The sequence below is a fragment of the Pyxicephalus adspersus genome, chromosome 2 (genome assembly GCF_032062135.1).
Source record: "Pyxicephalus adspersus chromosome 2, UCB_Pads_2.0, whole genome shotgun sequence".
Classification (NCBI taxonomy): domain Eukaryota; kingdom Metazoa; phylum Chordata; class Amphibia; order Anura; family Pyxicephalidae; genus Pyxicephalus; species Pyxicephalus adspersus.
Window position 1 is genome coordinate 60,099,715 of NC_092859.1, and position 5,990 is coordinate 60,105,704.

Sequence of the window (5,990 nt, forward strand, 5' to 3'; positions counted from 1 at the left end):
TTTACCAATACAAGTAACATTGAAATTTTTTAATATAAATAATAAAAACAAGCAATAATACAGCAGAAAATGTGTGGAAGATGATTCATGCATATGTGGTTTGCATACTTGCTGTATTATCGCTTGTTTTTAATATTTAAATTAAAAAATGTCAATGTTACTGGTATTGTTGAATTTTACAACTGTTAGTTACTCGGCAACATAATAATGTGTGTATATACATATAAATATATATATATATATATATATATATATATATACTGCCTTTAAGGTCCCTCATTTTTCCTTTGTCTACTATTTGTTAATTTTTGGATGTGGCAGGTGTAATTTTGCTGAATTAAATGTGGGAAATTCCAGGTTTGTTTCTTCTTTGTGTTTTAAACCGCATAATTGGGGGGCTGTGTGTTTCTTCTTTGTGTTTTACACCGCATAATTGGGGGGCTGTGTGTTTCTTCTTTGTGTTTTACACCACATACTTGGGGGGGCTGTGCAGTGTGTTGTGTGCTGTGTTGTGATGTGTGCTGTGTTTTTCTGTGTGATGTGTGCTGTGTGATGTGTGCTGTGTGATGTGTGCAGTTTTGTGATGTGTGCAGTGTTGTGCTGTGTGATCTGTGCAGTGTTCTGCTGTGTGATATGTGCTGTGTTGTGCTGTGTGCAGTGTTGTGTTGTGTGATCTCTGATTCAAATAAAGTTCTCGCACGGAGTCTGGTGTCACCTTCTGATTTCACCTTCTATTAGTATGATTTTTGTGTCACTATATTTCCATGCAGTTCATTTAATTAGCCCCAGTATTAGTCTACCTCTCCCAGTCGATGTGCTCGAGTACAGGGGATTGAAAGAATCGTATATCAAGTTCAGGTACTTCTGCTAGTTTCATTAAAATAGTTGTAATAGTCAAACAATTAAGTTAATTTTTGTTGTTGTGTGGTTCTTTATTTATTAAAAAATGGCTAGATTTGCTTTACCATCTGGTTTGATGACTTTTTCATTTTTCTAAACATGCATTCCATGTTATCTCTATAGATATTTATCTCAACTAAACCTTAAAAAGTAAATATATAATATAGTCTAGCATGTTGGTAAAAAAAGTCCTGCATGTTGGTGGGACAATTGTTTGAAAACAGCACATTATATTTTTTTTTGTTATTTCATAGAGATTAGAAACAGACAGTAGTTTTCAATTAAAGTTTTCTTTACAGTAATTTTTTTACTGTATTTTGAGAATAGATAAATAGCATGTTCAAATTAATATTTGTAGTTCCATTTTTTTTTGTTACATTGCACAAAACTTGTACACACATTAGATTAGATAAAAGACTGAAAGATGAATGAACAGCGCCATTTTTCTTTATGGGTAGGGGAGGGGGGAGAACAAGCAAGCGGCACCCCCCTGCACTCTCCCCCCTTTACTTGCATTGCGCTCATTTGTCTTTGGATCCAGAAAGAAGGATCCATGAGTGATGTCAGATTCTCATCTGATACTAGCCCTGAGGTGACAATCGGATGAGAATCATCTTATGTGTGTACGTAGGCTAAATGTTTTTCCTTTTGTAAGGATCAATTAGACAAAAAACAGGCAGAAAATAAAAAATGAGAGTGCTAGACTTTCATATTTGAAAGCATGGTATGCTTGGTTACCTATATGTCCTTAAATCATTATTTATTAAATGTTATTTTGAACAATTATTATTTTACACAAGTGGTATAGATATACAGTTAGGTCAATAAGTATTTGGACAGAGACAACTTTTTTCTAATTTTGGTTCTGTACATTACCACAATTAATTTTAAATTAAACAACTCAGATGCAGGTGAACTGCAGACTTTCAGCTTTAATTCAGTGGGCTGAACAAAAATATTGCATAAAAATGTAAGGGACTAAAGCCTTTTTTAACACATTCACTTCATTTCAGGGGCTCAAAAGTAATTGGACAAATTAAAAAGCTGAAAATAAATTGTTCATTTCTTATACTTGGTTGAAAACCCTTTGCTGGCAATGACAGCCTGTAGTCTTGAACTCATGGACATCACCAGATGCTGGTTTTCCTCCTTTTTAATGCTCTGCCAGGCCTTTACTGCAGCAGCTTTCAGTTGCTGTTTGTTTGTGGGCCTTTCTGTCCGAAGTTTAGTCTTCAACAAGTGAAATGCATGCTCAATTAGCTTCAGATCAGGGTACTGACTTGGAAATTCAAGAATATTCCACTTCTTTGCTTTAATAAACTCCTGGGTTGCTTTGGCTGTATGTTTTGGGTCATTGTTCATCTGTTGTCACGGTCCTTCCCATGACTGAGGTTAGAAGATCTGAGAGACTGGCTGCACGTGAGGTTATCTGACAGTCTCTTTGCTTTCACTTGTTTCAGTGTTGTTGTTGGTAATGACCAAACCTCTGGTCTCAGCTGCAGCTTGTTATCATTACTGTTCCTCTATTTAGCCTGGCCTTACACTTCAGGTCATGTGGTTGATATTCTCTGCTTGGAGGTGGAAGAGCTTGTGTGTGGTCCTCTCCTGAGTTCCTGCTCATCCATTTTCTATTGAAGATATGTTTACTGCTCCTTGTATTTTGTTGTTACCCTTTGCTCGTTGTTACTAGGCCTCAGGGAGATGGTGGTTCGTTCATCTGGGAAGAAACCACTAGTCTCATACCCTGTCGCTACTCCTAGGGTCTAGGTTCTGGTGTATGAATCCTCCCACCTTCAGGTTCTATTCATACTGACAGGAGTCAGGGCTAGATTTAGACCTCCCTAGCTTGGAGGTCTAGGTTTAGACCTCCCTATCTTGGAGGTCTAGTCCCTTGTCATTGGAGGTAGCTGACGCACGACCGTCTCACAGATCCAGAGACCACAGGCAGCTGGTTCTGGCAGCGGGAACCAGTCCTGCTCTGAACCTAAGGTGGCTCTCCCGGACAGATTTTCTGGGGGAAGTGACAACTTTATTCTGTTCAAACAGTCGTGCAAACTATATTTTAAACTAGGTCCTCACTCTTCTGGGGACGAGAGTCAAAGAGTGGGTATAATCATTTCTTTGCTTAAAGGTGACGCTTAGTCTTGGGCTTTTTCATTGCTGACCGGATCTTAGTCCTTCCGGTCGGTAGACTAATTTTCCAGAGCTCTAGGCCTTATCTTTGATGACCTAGATCGGATCTCCCTGGCCGAAACCAAGTTACGTGGCTTACAGCAGGGAGAGCGTTCTGCAGAGACCTATTGCTCTGAATTTAGGAGATGGGCTACGAATACAGAATGGAATGATCCAGTCCTGCGTAGTCAATTCTTTCAGGGGTTATCCAAGAATCTGAGGGACGCGTTGGTGTTTCACGAACACCCTGAGTCATTCGAAACGTACTGATAGACGCCTGAGAGAGAGATCTAAGGTTCCTCAATCTCAGGACGTTCTAGCATATAACATGGCGGCCTGTTACTTTGGGTGGAGAGACGCTTGAGTTCATGTTTGGTGACGAAACTATGCAGTTGGGGGGAGCTACCCCTGGATCTGAGGATAAGAACTTTAGGCTTAAGAAGAGACTCTGCTTTTTCTGTGGAAAACGAGGATATTTTGTTAACATTTGCTCAAGGTGAAAATAAAAGAAAAAAAAATGTGTTTAACTCTCATTTTACTCTTGGTGGTCTGGGTGGGGAAACGGTGAATTTACTTTTATCATTTACCAGTAGTACCCGATTTCTCCTGTCTGCCGAGGTGACTCTAGACTCCAAAACGGTGGGAATTGAAGTGTTTATTGACAGTGGGGCAGGGGTTAACTTAGTTGATGGTCAGTTCGTCCGTCTGCATGGGTTGATAACAAGTACATTAGACAAAAATATCTGTGTTTGCAATTGATTTCGTTCCACTCACACAGAAATGTTTGTCACAAATGGTGCAGGCCATCCTTTTAAAATGGTTAAGCAAACATAATCCTACCATCGATTGGCAAGCGAGACAGATCCTTGAGTGGAGTGATTATTGCATAGACAACTTAGTCTTAACACATCGCTTTCTGTGGCAACCACTAAGGTTGTACCTTTTTTTTTTCTGATGTATTCTCGGAAGGTGGGGACCAGGAGTTACCTCCACATCAAGAGTATGATTGCTCCATCAACCTTATTCCTGGAGCTAAGTTGCCTAAGTCTCGGTTGTATAGCCTTTCCAAACCCGAAGGGGCGGCCATGCGAGAATTTATCACCGAGAGTTTGCCTAAAGGTCATATCAGACCATCCAAATCTCCAGTAGCTTCAGGGTTTTTCTTTGTTAAGAAGAAGGACAGAACTCTTAAGCCATGTTTGGACTTCCGTGAGCTTAATCGTATTACTGTCCGTGATCCTTACCCCCTTCCGTTGATCCCGGATTTGTTCAACCAGATTGTCGGTGCCAAGGTGTTCTGTAAGTTGGATTTGAGGGGGGCATATAATCTGGTAAGGATCAAGGAGGGAGACGAATGGAAGATGGCCTTTAATACCACTGAGGGTCATTTTGAGAATATAGTCATACCTTTTGGGTTAACCAATGCTCCTGCGGTTTTCCAACATTTCATTAATGATATCTTTCATCATCTGAATGGGCAGGTTTGTGGTGGTGTATCTGGATGATATACTAATTTATTCTCCAGACACGAAGACTCATCAGGACCACGTGAATCGAGTGTTACAGATCTTAAGAGAGAATAAGCTGTATGCTAAGTTGGAGAAGTGTGTCTTTGCAGTTCCGTAGGTGCAATACCTGGATTACCTACTCTCATCTTCAGGTTTTTTAGATGGATCCTGAAAAGGTCTGTGCGGTGTTGGACTGGGATCGACTCGAAAATCTGAAACCGCTTTTACGATTTTTGGGGTTCACCAACTACTACCGTAAATTTATTTTGAATTACTCGACTGTGGTTAAACCTTTAACGGACATGATTAGGAAAGGTGTGGATATCTCAGTCTGGTCTGATGCGGCCTTACAAGCCTTTTCAGCTGTTAAGGAGTGTTTTGCTTCTGCCCCTATACTGGTGCAACCAGATGTGTCACAGCCATTTCTTGTGGAATTTGATGCATCTGAGGTAGAGGTAGGAGCAGTCTTGTCACAAGGTCCTTCACCTAGTAAATGGCACCCTTGTGCTTTTTTCTCTAAGAAACTCTTTAATGCAGAAAGAAATTATGACGTAGGTAATAGAGAGTTGCTGGCCATTAAGTTGGCTTTTGATTAATGGCGTCATTGGTTGGAAGGAGCTGGTCATCGCATCATGGTCATTAGCGATCACAAAAATCTGGCTTGGAGATGGCTAAACGTCAGAACCCAAGGCAAGCCAGGTGGTCGTTGTTTTTTTTACCAGATTTAACTTCATTGTCACCGATCGCCCTCGGGCTAAGAATGTTAAGGCGGACGATTTGTAGCTTAGTTTTCCTTGGGGGGGTGATTCAGAAGATCCTGGTCCGATATTGTCTGAAGAGGTAGTAATATCTGCCCTTTATCCCGATCTTGAGACAGAGGTGTTGCAGTAGTCTCATACACTGTCACTACTCCTAGGACATTGCAGGGCTCCTAGGGTCTAGGTTCTGGTGTATGAATCCTCCCACCTTCAGGGTCTATTCATACTGACAGGAGTCAGGGCTAGATTTAGGGTTTCTGTAGGTGGTGACCAAACTCCATTGAGAGTTCATCTGCAGTTCCACTGCCATCCCCGGGCACTAGAGGTTAAGTAAGTGCCTGTACTTACCTTCTAGTAATGATTTCCTCGATCTTCTGATTTCACGGACCCATCAGAAGTATGAGAAAAATTTTATCCCTACATCTGTCCAAAGAATGTATTTCCAGAAATGTGCTAGCTTTTTTAGATGTTTTTGAGCAAAGTCCAATTCAACCTTTATATTCTTGTGGCTTATGAGTGGCTTGCACCTTGCAGCACACCCTCTGTATTTACTTTCATGCAGTCTTCTTTTTATGGTAGACTTGGATATTGATACGCCTACCTCCTGGAGAATGTTGTTCACTTGGTTGGCTGTTGTGAAGGGGTTTCTCTT